Source organism: Pituophis catenifer, unplaced genomic scaffold (genome assembly GCF_029215685.1).
Source record: "Pituophis catenifer annectens isolate HBS135680 unplaced genomic scaffold, rPitCat1.0.hap2 SCAF_5, whole genome shotgun sequence".
Taxonomy (NCBI): Eukaryota; Metazoa; Chordata; class Lepidosauria; order Squamata; family Colubridae; genus Pituophis; species Pituophis catenifer.
Window position 1 is genome coordinate 19,913,063 of NW_027256885.1, and position 16,543 is coordinate 19,929,605.

Below are 16,543 nucleotides of genomic sequence, written 5' to 3' on the forward strand. Positions count from 1 at the left end.
GAGGTTCGCTTTCAGCAGTTTTTCCAGCACTTTGCGGATGAGGGGTATGTGTTCGTCTATGGTCTCCGTGTAAATGAGAATGTCATCTAGGTAGACGAGGACCCCTTTATATAGGTGGTCATGTAGAACTTCATTTATCAATTGCATGAACACCGCTGGGGCTCCCTGTAGCCCAAATGGCATCACCTTGAATTGGAAACTTCCCAGGGGGCAGTTGAACGCTGTCTTCCACTCGTCTCCTTCCCTGATGCACACTCGGTAGTAGGCTTCGCGGAGGTCTAGTTTGGTGAAAATTTTCCCCTTGGCCAGATGGGCTAGCATGTCTTCCATGAGGGGGAGGGGATATAAGTTGTGTACGCAGACCGCATTGAAGCCCCGAAAGTCAACTACCAGATGCATAGAGCCGTCTTTCTTCTCTTTGAAAAGGACCGGTGCTGCGACCCGCGGTTTGACTGGCTCAATGAAACCCCTTCGTAGGTTTTTGTCTATGTAGTTTCGCATTTCTTGCATTTCACGGGGCGTCATGGCATACAATTTAGGTTTAGGTAGTTTCGCCCCAGGGATGATTTCGATGGCGCAGTCGGCATCACGGTGGGGAGGTAGGACGTCACACTCGGTCTCGCTAAATACCTCTGCTAGGTCTTGGTAGTCTTTTGGGATCTGTTCTGCTTCATGGGAGCTGTTGGATGTGGCCCCCAGCTGCTTCGCAGTGCCCTTCAGGAGGGGCCCTTGTGTCAGTGCCATCTTCTTTTGTTCAGGCGGGAGAAGTTGGGGCTCGAGTGTGGGGGGTGTCTGTCCTGGTTGAAGCGGCAGAGGTTGGGGCCCTTTTGCTATCCTCAATCTGCGGGTCCCCTCTTGCCACCAGATGATTGGACCCCACTTGTCTAGCCAGAAAAGTCCCAGTATGACTGGATTGGCCATCTTGGGGGCTATTATGAACCGTATCGTCTCCCAGTGATCCCCTAGTTCTAGCTTCACTGGCTCGGTCAGGTGTGTGGCGTAAGCTCCCCCTACTAGGGTCCCATCAACTTGCTCAAATCGAATTGGGTGGTTGAGCTTCTTAGCTCGGATCCCCAATTTTAGGACTGTGGGTAGATTAATCAGGCACCTAGTGCAGCCCGAATCTATCAGGGCTTGGAAAGTCTCTTGGGTTCCTGTTTTTGGGGCTGTTAGGCGTATGGGGAAAAGGAAAGGGTGGATGGGTCCACTCACCATTGGGTCGTCTTCACCATCGTCCTCGCTGTCATACGAGTCGGGGGATTGGTCTCCATCATCCGGGACTCCCCTTGTTTCGGTCAGGTGGGCGAAGACCTCTGTGCCTGGGGGGAGATTTCGTGGCGCATCGGTGGCTCGCTTGGGGCCCCGTTCCCGTCGTGCCTTTGGCTGAGGGTTTGGCCTCGGGCCCGGGGTTCCACACGCTGCTGCTAGATGGCCCATTCCCCCACATCTGTAGCACCTCATTGGGCTCCACGGAACGAAAGGCCTTTGGGTAGGCCGTAATGCCGTGGTTCCTCGTCTGGTATGTGGTCTCGGGTCCGATTGGTATCTTTCCCTGGCCTCTGGTTGCTTTAGCATGTTGTTGGCGCGCAGCCCCCTTTCAACTTGCATTGCCACGCGGAACCATTTGGAGAGTCGGTTTGGGATGTCCCGATAAGCGGTCACTTGGGCAATCCGCTTATCTAGGTTTGTTCTGAAGAAATACACTAGTAGTCGCTCTGGTAGGGGAGGCAAGGTGCCTACGACTCTTCGGAACTCACAAATGTGCTCCTTGATGGGCTTCCCTCTCTGCATTAGGTTTCTGAGTTCGTCTTCCACATAAGGGTCCTCCCCTTCTTCCTCGAACCACGCCCGTAGTAGTTGCAAGAAACCATCTGTGTCTTGCAGTTGGGGGGCTCTATTCTTGTAGAGGGCTGATGACCAAGTCTTTGCTTCTCCCTCCAGCCCTTCTGAAATGGCATTGACTAGGGCTCTGGGGAATGGATAAAGGTGCCCATAGCGCTCGATATAGATCTCAGCTGCGTCGAGGAGCTGCGCTACCTGGTCTGGATCCCCATCGAACTTTCCTCTGAACCGGGGTGGCTCTGCCCTCGGTGGTCCCTCCTCCCATAGTGGGGCTCTGTGTGCCTGTCTAGGGTGTCATTGGGCTTCTTCCTCATCTCTCATTCGGGGGCGGGGGGGCGATGCCCTGCTTAGGCTGGTATGCTTGCTGGGCAGAGGGGGAACCCATGGATGTACACTGGGATTTTCTTTCCTTCTGGTGTGGGAGGGGGGGGCTGCGATCCCGTCTATGGTAACTTAGTTCAACAGGGTCAGCTGGCCTCCTTCTATCTTTCGGCCTGCAGGATGGACCCTCTTCCAGTCTGACGGCACGTTCAAAATCTTGCTTTAATTTCTCCATGGGGCTTTTGAGTGGCAGCTTTGAAGTTTTCTGCTGTCTGGCCCGCTGCCAATCCCATAACCACTCCACCCTTCCCAATTCACTCAGAGGCTTCCCCTTACCTTTAGCGTCTGGAAAGGGGAACTCAGCTTCTGCAGATTTTGGCAAAGTCCACCAAGGTTCATCATTTTTTCTTCTCTTGGGCTGGAGCACGATCGTCTGTCCTTGGTAATTCTGTGGCAGTGGGGGGGGGGAAGGGGGGGTTGCAGCTTTTCTGGGGGAGGGGGTGGCCCCGTTGCATCCAAGCTGGCTGGAGTAGGGAGGGGGGGGCTGGTTCACAGCCACTTGAAGTAAGCTTTCAGTAGAGAGTTGGCTTTCTGCCATGGCTTCGGAACCTTGGCGCCACTCCGTCCAACATCTGGCAGGGAGCTGGAGGGCTGGAGGTTTGCCAGTTTGGCTTGGAAAGTTGTGAGTATTGACCGTCTGTCAGGCTTCAATTCTATCTCAAAATAAATGAACTTCCAAACTGCCAATCTTTAAGGAAATTTTCTCTTTATTCGAGTACAGTAACTGGATCCTGGCTCTTTGCGGTCAATACTGACCTTTGCCCCCCAATCCCTCCCTTTCCGATCCCCAATTCTCTGCTTCTCATTGGCTATCTTCCAAGTCACTCTCCTGATTCCTTTTCCCATCAGTTCACTGGAATACTTCCCCCCTCCTCATCTCCAAGGAGACCGAATCTTCAAAGGGATTTAGCAGGCAAAAGTTCAAGCTTCATCCTCCCTTTTCTATGTCAGCGCTGAGACGCTGACAACAGCACTGGAGGATAATGGGTTCTTGGTAGCTTCATGTTTGATTCTTCTCAAATCTTTGGCAGTTAATCTGCGTCTTTTTTTCTCAACATGTTTCTAGCGACCCTGTTGACTATTTGCAACAAAACGTTTGATGGTTCTGTGATCATGCCCCAATATCTTAGCAATTTCAAGAGTGCTGCATCCCTCTGAAACACTTTTTACAATTTTGGACTTTTCAGAGTCAGTTAAACCTCTTTTGGCCCATTTTGCCTGAGGAAAATAAGCTGCCTAATAATTATGCACACCTTGATATAGGGTGTTGATCTCCTTAGGACACACCCTCCCTCATTACACAAATACACATCACCTGATATGCTTATATCTACTAGGCATTCAAGTTTATACAGCTTGAAGGTGGGAAATATGCATAAAAATGATGATGTGGTCAAAATACTCACTTGCCTAATAATTGTGCACACCAGTGTAGTAACAATATTTGGCTTTTAATTTTTAATCTGTTCTCTACTGTGTTTAAAGAGACATATTTTTTTTAGACTGAATAAATAATACATTGCAGTCTCATCAAATAAGCCTTTAAAGCAAGCGCTTAGAGCTCTTTATCTCAAAATAGTAGGCATTGATTGGTGATTGTGTTCTATAAACAGAGACTAAGGCATGATGTGGATAGATGGCCCAGCAGGTCCAGCCACTCTTCAAAAGAAGAAGTAAATTCTGAGGACTATGGTTCAGACCGTGAAACAGGTAGTAGTGGTTCCTCTGATCCAGGAAATACTGAAAATGAAGAAGAGGAAGAGGAGGAAGGAATGGAGGAGGAAGATGAGGAAGACGAAGAGGAAGAGGAGGAAGTAGAAGATGGAGATGATGAGGAAGAAGAGTATGATCGAGATGAAAGAGATCAGAAGGAGGGAAATGATTATGATACGCGAAGTGAAGCTAGTGATTCTGATTCTGAATCTGCATCCTTTACTGATGGGTCAGTCAAAACTGGTTCAGGCTCAGATATATCAGGTAGGAAATATATACCGTATTTTTCGGAGTATAAGACGCACCGGAGTATAAGACGCAGCTTAGTTTTTGGGGAGGAAAATAGGGGAAAAAAATCTGCCTACCAGGTATTCATCTGGCTAGCATCCTTAGTCTGGTCAGCTTCAGCACATTAGTTTGCTGGTTTTTATCCCCTGCTTGGGGATAAAAAACAGCTTCTAAAGCACAACTGATCTTTGGAGAGAGAAGCAATGAGAAAAGCAGGCAAACCACAGAGATAGCTTCACTCGCTAGTGCCTCGTTAGGGCTGAAAAAAAGCTTCACAGCTGAGAGTTGGAGGGAGCAGGCAAGGCACGGAGCGCCTCGTTAGGGCTGAAAAAGAGCTTCGAAAAAGCTACATTCGGAGTATAAGACACACCCAAATTTTCAGCCTCTTTTAGGAGGGAAAAAAGTGTGTCTTATACTCTGAAAAATACAGTAAATATATGTTTATAATTACTAATTCAGTAATACTGAAGGTAGTTCAAGATAACCTGGGGGAGGGGGTGATCTGGCCCTAAAGTCAGGGTTGTATAGTCTTGTATCACCATGTCTAGGTCATCTAGAATTACTTCCAGTTTGGAGGATTTACTTCCAGATTGGTAAATTGTGAGGGAAAAATTAGCATAGTCCCAAGGAGAACAGAGCATTAAATGTTTTCTCAAACATTCTATTCCTGAATCAATGAGGTTTATTCAGTCTATTAGCCATATACGTGGTACTCAGCTAACGACTACTCATTCAGCGACTACTTGAAGTTACGATGGTGCTGAACAGTGGTACTTATGAAGAGTCTTTTTTCTGTACATGCATTTACTAGTTCTTATTTTTGTATAAACAATGTGATCGGAATAATCAAACATGACAAGTGATTTGGTTGTGTTTTTCAGTGTTTAACCTCAGCTATTTCAGTGTTGCTTGAATATATCAAGCTTTAATTTCACTTTGGAGGGAAAAGATCTAAATACTCTTCACAGTGGGAAGGTGAAATAAACACCTATCATTCACTCTTTTGTTCTGAGTGTTCAATATTTCTAATGCAGAATTTGCAGCATTGATAATGGAATTTCCTATGTGATTCTGTTATTCAGGTATTACCATTGGGGCTTTTAAACATGCAAATGAGGCAACTACAGTGAATTTGTATGTGTAGTTTGAGACCTAATTTAGGTATGCAACTATGACTGAAAAAGTGTTGATATTCCAAATGAAGGTTAATGCTTTTTTTAAAAAAAAACTTTGAGCACTATCCCTCACATACACACACACTCCAGAGGTTTCCCTGAGTTTCAAATACAGCTTTGGCAGGCAATGTTTCTGGTCAGAGCAAATTGTCTAAACTTCTTGTGCTTTGGGAACTAATGTCATAGCTCTCTGAATTCTGACCCAATGAGGAAAGATTATTGAAACAGATTTTATACCTTTTGAGAGTCAACTGTATACCTGAATATTTCAAATCATATTTTCTTGCAAATACTTCTTTTTTGTTTGAACCTTTAAAGAACTGCTATTGCTTATTTTGATGATCTTAGATGAGAAAAAGAAGGTCAGGAAAAGAGCTAGAGGCATCTCTCCAATTGTTTTTGATAGAAGTGGAAGCTGCAGGTATTCTGTGGTTGCCTATCTTTCTTGATATGATGTGTAGCAAACCCTCAAATGCATTGGTAAAATTAAACTGTAGGCCATAATAGGCTTTGGACATGTAACTGAACTGACATAGTTTGTATTTTGGCATGTAATGTGTGAATAATTTGATTAAGTGGGCTTTCTTATGTTAATTCTATTTTGTTGCTTAAATGGAATTTTCACTTTTTAAAACTTGGAAGATGATGATTCATTGACTAGTTTTCTCTATAGAAAACTGACCCAACAAATCAAACCCAAAAAGAAACAACTAAAAAAAATAAATTCAAATCCTCATGCTCATTTAGCAGCATTCTTTTTGTGTGTGGGGGTGCACATCTGGAGGAATAATTTGTCATGAATGAAAATAGTATGCGAAAAGATTGTAGAATTTGTATTGTATCTCTAGTAAGGCTAGATCTGAACAAATGTACTTTGGCTAAATACAGGTTCAGAAAAGAAGCATGAAAAATTATCATCTTCTGTTCATGCTGTCCAAAAAGGTATAATTTAAATTTAAAAATTTTAATGCATCTATTGCAAGCTGTTGCATTGACTTTGTTAATTTATGGTAAGTAGCATAATGTTCTGAGGTAAATATAGCAAATAAGAAATAAGGTGAATAAAAGAAATAATCATACCAAGTCAGATACATAAAGTCAGATCAAATCCATGAACTCTGAATAACCTTCTCTATTGAACTTTGAGAGAACCTCTCTATTTACATTATTATAAGAGAGAAACGTGCTTGTTAGAGTCAGCTGAACATCATTATTGGCAATAGATCTTCTGAGAGGACTTAGCTGTCATCCATCAGGAAAGCTAAGAATGGTGTTCTGGTGAATGACAAACTCGGATAAAGAGAAGAAGCTAAGCAATTAGTTCATGGATTTCCTCATAATTACTTGACCTATGACACTGTGTCAAACACACTGATTCTATATATCTTCTTAATAGAATCAAAACTACGGAAATTCAGATATATGTGAACATCTGAAAGGACATACATGGGAAACAGAAAGTTACTTATTGTTTAAAGTATAGCCATAATTTCTGCATTTAAACAATACAGCACTTAAAGGAAAGTTGTAAACTCTAAAGTGATGGGTTAGTAAAGTTGTAATAGTTTAATAATTAGTAAAATGATGGAGTAGTAAAAATGTGTGGCCAAAATAATTTTATTAACTAGCATGTAATGGTTTGGTAATTAGTAAAGTGTAATGTAAGTATAATGTATTTATAATGTAACCATATATGGAAGCCGGAAGGGCTCATAGAACTCCTTGTCTTGAAAACATATATAAATCGTGAAATCATAACTCGTTTTTGTTCAGTTTTGCAAGAACCAAACACTGCACTGAACCTTTGTGCAAATAAATGCATCTGTCTGACCCAGGAATGTTTTCCAGCCTTTCATTTCTATAACAGTTCCAATGTACAATGAAATGAATGCTAGTAGATAATTCAAATTATTTGCACTGGGTTTTTAATGGGGAAATATTTCATTACTGAATTAGCAAGCAAACAAGCAATCTAACTGATCTTTTTGACAGACAAACTTCATGAAAATGATTTGTCTGGTCAAGGCTATATGTTGGCTATGACAAATAATTTTTTTGGAACATTATTAATGTTGCATTGGTTTTTACCTTAAATAGTTTATTTTGCTTTTAAAGTTTGGCATTGCATGGTATGAAAGTCTGAATTTGGTGGGATTGAGCCATTCACTCATTTGAAGAGCACAGATTTTCTGTTTGGACCATAGAGCTTCCTTTTATTAAGAAGGAATTCACGGGATGAAACTGCATATGCCCCATGAGAGGCTAGTTTTGCCATTATAGCAACTAGACTTTGTACCCCAAATCTTACAAATATTTGTGTTTCCTTGGCAAGGAAAGTTTACCAATACAATTATCTATTTTGTTTTTTTCCTTCCAGACCAAACTAGCAAACTTAAATATATTCTCCAAGATGTACGATTTTTTCTTATAAAAAGTAACAACCATGAAAATGTCTCACTCGCCAAAGCTAAGGTATGTTGGAGTCCATTCCTATGACTCCTGTGAAGTAAATTACATATGCAAAGTATGGAGTCAGATTAATTGCTTTTCTTTTTAATTATTTCATTATTATTTGTTCTTTTTCTTTTATAAAATATAAATACTAAAATGTAAATATAAAATAAAATATTTATTCTCAGGTCAGGCAATGAACCAAAAAGAAATAGAAATTTTATAATTTTATAATATTATTTATATTATTATTTAACTATTTCTTTTTAGTTCATTGCCTGACCTGAGAATGGATAACTTTTTTCCCCAGCCACATGTTTCAAATTATTTTCAACCACCAGAAGTCACGGGAACTTGGTGGTAATGTCACTGGAATGGGTAATAGCAAAACTTTTGTTCCTATTTGCCCCCTATATTTTGTAGGTTTTATGCAAAATATAAGCCTCTGAGAGTCATATACACCTATTTTAGAGCTTACATTTTTTAAAATGCACTGCTGAAAAATCACAATGTTGATGTTAGGTTTCAAATCCGACAAATATTTATGTTTCCTTGGGGAATGCCAACTAGATTTGCAAAAGCATATATGTGTCACAGCCTTACTATTAGAAATAATTATCTACTGTCTCATCTGTTGTATTTTTTCTCTTATTTTTGTATTGGGTAGGAGGAACGAGGAATATTGTGTTCTGGTTTAAAATGAGTTATATTTTCTCATACTTTAAACATAGTGAATGCTATCTGTAGGTTACTGAGAACTTGAATATTTCTGGCTTCTTTCCAAATTTTGTTCTGCATGCATAAATATATAAAAATCTCTTAGTTAGACCTTATTTGAGCTTGTCTAATACTATGCACTTTTTGACAGTAGTTTTTTATGGCTCGGAGAGATACCTGTCTTGGATGTGTTTTCTGGATCTGGAAATTGCAGACCTCCTTCATATAAAATATGTGCTGTTGCTGAATGTATTCCAAAGTCTTTCGAAACCTGGACGCATCAGATAGTTTTCAGTTTGTAAATTATCTGCTCATCTCTCCATAGGGTGTTTGGTCAACCCTTCCAGTCAATGAGAAAAAGCTCAATGCTGCCTTCAGATTAGCAAGAAGTGTGATCTTGATATTTTCTGTAAGAGAGAGTGGAAAATTCCAAGGTAAATAAAAGGAATACTTGCATTCAGAAATCAAAAGTTATTTAGATAAGTGGTCTCATCACAATGTTTTTAAATTCTTACAGGATTTGCAAGGCTTGCTTCTGAATCTCATCATGGAGGGTCTCCCATACATTGGGTGCTACCTGCAGGAATGAATGCAAAAATGCTGGGAGGCGTATTTAAGATAGATTGGATATGCAGGTAAAATGGGTGGAAATTAGAAAATAAAATTGTGGCTGGATAGGCTATTTGTTATAGAACAGATACATAATGTTTAGTAACAAGTAATTGTTTGCATGCCAGAGCCCCTACCCAACCTTGACTGAGCTTAACCAAAAAAAGGGTGTGTGTGTGTCAGATCTAGTTAGTACTTGGATTAGAGATCACCAGGAAATCTTAGGGCTATAGGATCAAATGGGAAGTTGAAAAACATCTCAGAAGAGAGCAGTGAGAACAACATCTGTATTGTTACCATTAAAACAATATGGACATGGTCATGTAGTCACCAAGAGTTGAGACTCGACTTTAAATGTGGCATTGAAGGATAAAACCATTTAAATGGCCTGGAGGTGATGCATCAAAGTCAGGGATACTAATATCCCATTTTTCTTCCTCCCATATAATTCACTATTGTCATGCTTCTGCTGTCGGTTTTTTAACAATATTTATGGGCTCTACATCAGGGGTCCCCAACCTTTTGGACCTCAGGGACCACCAAATACATAATTTTAAATCCCGTGGACCACTAATACGAATCCAGTGCGCCGCTTGCTGAAGTGCCTGGACTCCCAGTGACGGGATGGGGTCCTTCAGGCACTCTCCCTCCTCTCTTTCTCTCTCTCTCTCTCTTTCTCTCTCTCTCCCACTCATTCTCTCTTTCTCTCTCTGATTCCCTCTCTGTCTCTTTCTCTCTCTCTCTCATTCTCTCTCTCTTTAATTCTGTCTCTTTCTCTTTCTCTCTTTCTCTTTCATTCTCTGATTCTCTCTCTCCTCTCTCTCTTTCATTCTGTCTTTCTCTCTCTTTCTCTGTCTCTCTCATTCTCTGATTCTCTCTGTCTCTTTTTCTCTCTCTCATTCTCTCTCTTTCATTCTGTCTTTCTGTCTCTTTCTTTCTCTTTCATTCTGTCTCTCTCATTCTTTCTGTCTCTTTCTCTCTCATTCTCTCTCATTCTCTTTCTCTTTCATTCTCTGTCTTTTTCTCTTTCTGTCTCATTCTGATTCTCATTATCTCTGATTCTCTCATTCTGTCTCTCTCTCACTCTCATTCTCTGTCTCTCATTCTCTCTCTGATTCTCTGTCTCTTTCTCTCTCTTTCTCTCTTTCTGTCTCTTTCTCTCTCTCTCTTCCCCCCTCTCTCTTTCTCTCTCTCCCCCTTTCTCTGTCTCATCTCTCTTCCCCCTCTTTCTCTGTCTCATCTCTCTCCCCCTTTCTTTCTTTCTCTCTCTCTCCCACTTTCTCTCTCACATTCTGTCTCTCATTCTCTGATTCTCTCTCTGTCTCTTTTTCTCTCTCTCATTCTCTCTCATTCTGTCTCTTTCTCTTTCATTCTGTCTCTCTCATTCTCTTTCTGTCTTTCTCTCTCATTCTTTCTCATTCTCTCTCTCATTCTTTCTCTTTCATTCTCTGTCTCTGTCTGTCTCATTCTGATTCTCATTCTCTCTCTCTGATTCTCTCATTCTGTCTCTCATTCTGTCTCATTCTCTGTCTCTTTCTCTCTCGTCTCATTCTCTCTTTCATTCTCTGTCTCATTCGCTCTTTCTCTCTTCCCCCCTCTCTCCCCCGCTTTCTCTCTGTCTCATCTCCCTTCCCCCTCTTTCTCTGTCTCATCTCTCTCCCCCTTTCTTTCTCTCTCTCTCCCACTCTTTCTCTCTCTCTCTCATTCTCTCTCTTTCATTCTCTGATTCTCTCTCTCTCTCATTCTCTTTCTCTCTCTCATCTCATGGGCCAGCCAGTGTCTTGGGGCTGAGCGGAAGTCAAGCATCTCCCTGAGAAACTGAGGTGTGCGGAGCACCAACAAGGGCCGGAAGAAACGGCCGCGAGATCCAGCAAGAGACGAAGCTTCGCTCCCGCTCTGGAATATGGAGCAAATCTCCATCCCCCGCCCTTCCCTTGCCAGGCAAGGGGTGACTGGGAAGGGAGAGCGAGGGGTGGGGACAGCCACTGGTGGGTTCAGCCGACAGGAAGCTACAGCAGGGGGAAGAAACAGCCCGGGGTTCCTGCCACCCGTTGTTTTGGCCCACCTGCACCGCCATCCCCCCTTGCACCATTACCTCATTCCGGCTGGCGAGGGTTGCGCTGCAAAGTTGCAAGTTGCACAAACCTCCCTCTACAGCGGAGATTTACAGCCCCACCATGCCTGGCCAGTCCCATATTCCAGAGCTCTAGTCACAAGACTGGCCATTGCTCATCCCGGAGCAGCTCCTCCACCCAGGTGCGCCGCGGACCACCAAAATTTTCTCGCGGACCACCAGTTGGTGACCACTGCGCTACATTATTGCTTTTTGTTGTAGAATGGACGTTGTCTTACCTGAACGTCCCTTTTCTGGGCGCTGCATACACTATCCATGCATAGGTTAATCCTTCAGTGCTTGGCAAACAACTGAGTGAAAACAAAAGGCTTTTGTTCCCCTTTCCGGCTCCCAAGCCACGCCTCTGGTCCCATGATCCCCCAGTCTGAACGAAGGCGCAGCTGACAAGAAAACCACACTATGGTAACATAAACAACTCAATTTTATTAACTCAATTAACGTAAGGAAAAAGATTAGTCTCAGCCATAACAGTGGCAGGCAGCCCTAACGGGCGGGATATGGATAGTGTACGCAGCGCCCAGAAAAGGGACGTTCAGGTAAGACAACGTCCATTTTCCTGTGCGCTGCTCCCACTATCCATGCATGGGATATACCCAAGCTTAAACTTCCTGGGTGGGGGGCTGACTGCCCCCAGATTCATCCTCTGTCAGTACTTTTTGCAGGCATCTGCGGCCAAAGGATGCCTCAGCCGAGTTGTAGGCATCGATCTTGTAGTGGTGGATGAACGGTGTGAGGGATGACCACGTTGCAGCTCTGCAGATGTCCACGACCGAGGCTTGGGTGGCCCAGGCCGCCGTGGTGGCCGCACTGCGAGTCGAGTGCGGTAGGATCTTGCTGGGGGTCGGCTTGGCGTTCAAGTCATATGCCAGGGCGATGCAAGCCTTGATCCATCTGCTAACTGTGGCTGCTGATATCTTCTGACCCATGGACTTTGGGTTGAAGGAGACCAGGAGTCCCTCCGTACGGCGGAAGGGAGCGGTCCGTTGGATGTAGAGGTGGATGGCACGTCGCACGTCTAGGGTGTGCCACCTCTTTTCTCTGGGGTCGTGAGGTGAGGGGCAGAAATCCGGCAGGATGAGCTCCTGAGCTCGGTGGAACCACGAGTTGACCTTCGGGATAAAGGCAGGATCCAGGCGTAGGGTCACCGTGGAGTCGTGGAAAATGCACAAATCCTTGCGAACTGACAAGGCCGCTAGCTCTGAGACTCTCCTCGCTGAGGTGATCGCTAGCAGGAAAGTCACCTTAAACGATAGGTACTTAAGCGATGTCGAGTCTAGGTGTTCGAAGGGGGGCCCGGTCAGTGCCCGCAACACCAGAGGTAGGTCCCATGAGGGGTAGCGGTGAACTGTGGGGGGCCGCAGGTTGGTGGCCCCATGCAGAAACCCCTTGATGCGTGGGTGGTGCGCGAGGGATTGGTACGGAGAGCACGCAATGACTGTTGACAACGCCGCTGTCTGTCTCCGTAGGGTTGCGGGGGCCAGGCCCTTGTCTAGGCCGGCTTGTAGGAAACGCAGAATGTCCCGAATGGCGGCTGACGTGGGGTCGATGTGCTGTTGGGCACTCCATCGACAGAATGCCTGCCATGACGACTCGTAGATGCGGGTCGTAGCTGGTCGTCTGGCCGCCTGGATAGTAGCAACCACCTCGTCTGGTAGGCTGTCCTTCTTCAGGATGACCCGTTCAAGTGCCAGACGGCTAACTGGAGCCACTGGGGCTCTGGGTGCGTGACTGCTCCTTGGCACAGAACGATCTGCTGTGGTGGGATCAGCCATGGCTGTTCTACGGACAGTGCTACTAGGTCGGCGAACCAGGGTCTCCGGGGCCAGTTCGGGGCTACTAGGAGTAGGTCGGCTTTTTCTGCCAGTAGCTTCCGAATGAGTCGCGGGAGCAGCGGGACTGGCGGGAATGCGTACAAGAGACCTTCGGGCCACTTGCAGCGCAGAGCATCGTGGTCCTCCGCTTGTGGCGTCGGGTAGCGTGATACGAAGCGGGGAAGCTGAGCGTTGGTCGGGGTTGCGAAGAGATCTACGACCGGATTTCCGAAGCGTGAAGTGAGTTCTTGAAACAGGTGAGGGTGGAGCTGCCATTCCGCTTGATCTATTGTTTCGCGGCTGAGCCAGTCCGCCCTCACATTGGTTGCCCCGGAAATGTGATCTGCTCTGATCGAGAGCAGGTGTCTCTCTGCCCAGCTGAACAGCTCCGCGGACTCTTTCATCAGGGTACGGGACTTCGTGCCCCCCTCTCTGTTGACGTGTGCCTTGGCCGAGATGTTGTCGGTCAGGATTAGGACGTGATGCCCCTGCACCGTCGTCTGGAAGTTGCGAAGTGCCAGTCTGATCGCTCGAAGCTCTAGGAGGTTGATGCTGTACTGACGCTCTTCTTGCGACCACTGACCTTGTGTGACTAGGTTGTGGAGATGGGCTCCCCATCCCCGAAGACTGGCGTCGGTGGTGAGTATCAGATGGTCTGGTTCTAGGAAGCTGGATCCCTTGAGGAGCGACGGTGATGTCCACCACCTGAGGGACCTGCGGACCTGTAGAGTGAGGCGAACCTCCTTCTTGGAGTTGGCCCTTCCCGTTCGCTGGAAAGGAAGTAGGAGCCACTGCAGGGGTCTCGAGTGTCTGCGTGCCCACGGTACGATGCCGAAGCAGGATACCATCTTCCCGAGGAGGGTTGATAGGTGGATCAGAGCAACTCTCCTCCTCGTCAGGCACTGCAGAGCTAGGGTTCGGATGCTTTGGACTCTGTCCGGTGATAAAAATACCTGGCCTCTGGTCGAATCTATCAGTGCCCCCAGGTGCAACAGTCTGGTGGTGGGCAGGAGCTGGCTCTTTGCAAAGTTTATGGTGAAGCCGTGATCCTGGAAGGTCTTGATCACCAACTCCATGTCTCTGTAGGCCTGGCTGGGTGTGGACGACAGGATCAGAATGTCGTCTAGATAGCAGAGCACCCGGATTGGGGCGGCTCGGAGCTTGGCCGCCACCACCGCTACCAGCTTGGTAAAGGTGCGGGGGGCCGACGAGAGTCCGAATGGCATCGCGCGATATTGGTAGTGCCGGCCCGCGTATTCGAATCTCAGGTACTGATGGTGATGCGGGTGAATTGGCATGTGCAGATAAGCCTCCCGGAGGTCGACTGATTGAAGGAAGTCGCCCTGTCTCACTCCCGCTAGGATGGACTTGAGGGAGTGCATCTTGAACCTGCGGTATCTTACCAACAGGTTCAGGCGCTTTAGATTCAGTATGCCCCTCCAGCCCCCGGAGTTCTTGGGAACCAAGAAGAGGGTCGAGTAGAATCCTGAGCCCCGCAGGTTGTGCGGGACTGGCTCTATGGCCCTGACCTCCAAGAGGTGGGCAATCTCCTGTGACATTAGGTCCTGAAGCTCCGAGGATCGAGGGGTTGGACAACGGACAAACCGGTAGGGCGGCTGGCCGGAGAATTCGATGGACAGTCCGGAAGAGGTCGTACGCCTTACCCAGGAGTCCGAAGTTGAATTGGCCCATTGTTGATGGAAGAGGATGAGCCGCCCCCCTATGGGCCCCGTGGCCCTGGAGTCATTTACCCCTTCTGGCGGGCTTAGGGCCGGCACCACGGAAGTTGCGTTTCGGCTGCTGGTGTCGCCCTCGGTCTCGGAACTGTTGTCTGTCGTTGAATCTGTCTCCTCCCTGGAAATGGGGACGATGTGAGGCGGATCCCCTGGGTCCGGCGCCTGTTCGAAAGGGCTGCTGGGGCGGGTAAGGCGTGTACCTGCGTTCTTGGCGCCTGTATGTTGATGGGAGGATCTTTCTCTTGTCCTTCCCTTCAATCAGTAGGGGTTCTAGCGGGGCCCCGAACAGATCTGGTGCTTTGTATGGGGAAGCCTCCAACTTCCACTTGGCTTTGAAGTCGGCTTTCCATGGCCGAAGCCAGAATAGCCTCCTAGCCGTAAGAGTTGAGGCCAGCGCCCTTGAGGCGAACTTGGCTGAGTTCAGGGAGCTGTCAGCCGTGTATTCGGTGGCAGCTATTATCTTATTTAGATCTTGATGCAATCTAGTGTCCTCTGGTGGGAGTCTGTCCTGCAGATGATGGAGCCAAATGAGCGAGGCTCTATTAAAGAAGGAAGAGGCTGTCGCGGATCTGATTGCCCAGCCAACGGCCTGGTGTGCCTTGCGGAAGGCCCATTCCATCCTCTTCTCCTCCGCCTTGAGTGTGTCTAGCGGGTCGGTGGAGATTAAGGAGCTGGAGGCTAATGCTGCCACCGGCTGGTCTACTGAAGGGAGCACCAGGAGGTCCTCCAACTCTGGGGCAGAACAGTAGAGTTTCTTATCGAGGTTGCTGGGTGTTGCCAGGGAGGCCGGCTGCACCCAGGGGTTCTGAATCACGTCTGTAAACAGCTGCGGGCACGGGATGTAGTCCTTCTGTGGCTTTGACGACTTGAAAAGGGCGTCGTGAGGGCCTGCTGTTGACGTGGAGGGCGTTGTGACATCTCCTGGCACTCCAAGGTTGGTTGTGAGCCGTGCCTTGTGGAGGAGCGATTTGAATAAGGCCGGGCGGAAGAGGCCCGTAAAGTCCGGGGTATCCGGTTCTAGGCCCTCATCCTCCGATAGCTCCATCTCCTCTGGGCCCTCCTCCGCTTGGTCTGATTCGTCTGATGACGAGTCCCGGCCTCGTTCTGGGATGGGATGGGGCTGGGGCTGGAATGGCCGTGGCTGGCCCGGTGCTGCCTGAGCGGGCGCCTGGGCCGTCTGCTGCATTGTTGCCGTGAAGAAGGATGACAGGGCCGCTGAGAACATGGCCTGGAAGTCTACTGGGGGTGCCAAACCCAGTCCGCCCTGACCCTGTGCGTCTGCCCTTGACGGTGTGGCACTTGCCTCTCTAGCCTGGCGATGCTGGATTGTTGCAGGGGAGGTTGAAGCTTCCAGGCCGGGCCCTGGAGCTGTCTCGACGTGGGGTGTTGTGCGGGACTGCCCACCCCCCTCCGGGGTTCTAGGAGTAGCTGTGATTTCGGTCACAGACGTAAGACCCCGTTCCGCCTCTCTTGGGGAGATGGGGGTAAGCTCCCCAGGTGCAGGATCCCTGGGTGGGATTCCTGAAGTCGCCTTGTGCGCCCTCTCCCACTGTCGCTCTAGGGCGTTGTGTCTCCTCCGGGCGTCCCTATCTTGGAAAGGAAGGGAGCCTTCAGAGGCCGCTCTGCTAGTCGAGCTCATATGCCGCTTTTTTGACTTCTTCTTTCCCCTTCTTTCACTTATACGGG

General features: G+C 47.1%; 1 pseudogene; it reads left to right on the forward strand.

The window, feature by feature from the left end:
• The window catches only part of LOC139317586 (YTH domain-containing protein 1-like), a 53,196-nt pseudogene that overhangs the window by 31,849 nt on the left and 4,804 nt on the right, over positions 1–16,543 (forward strand).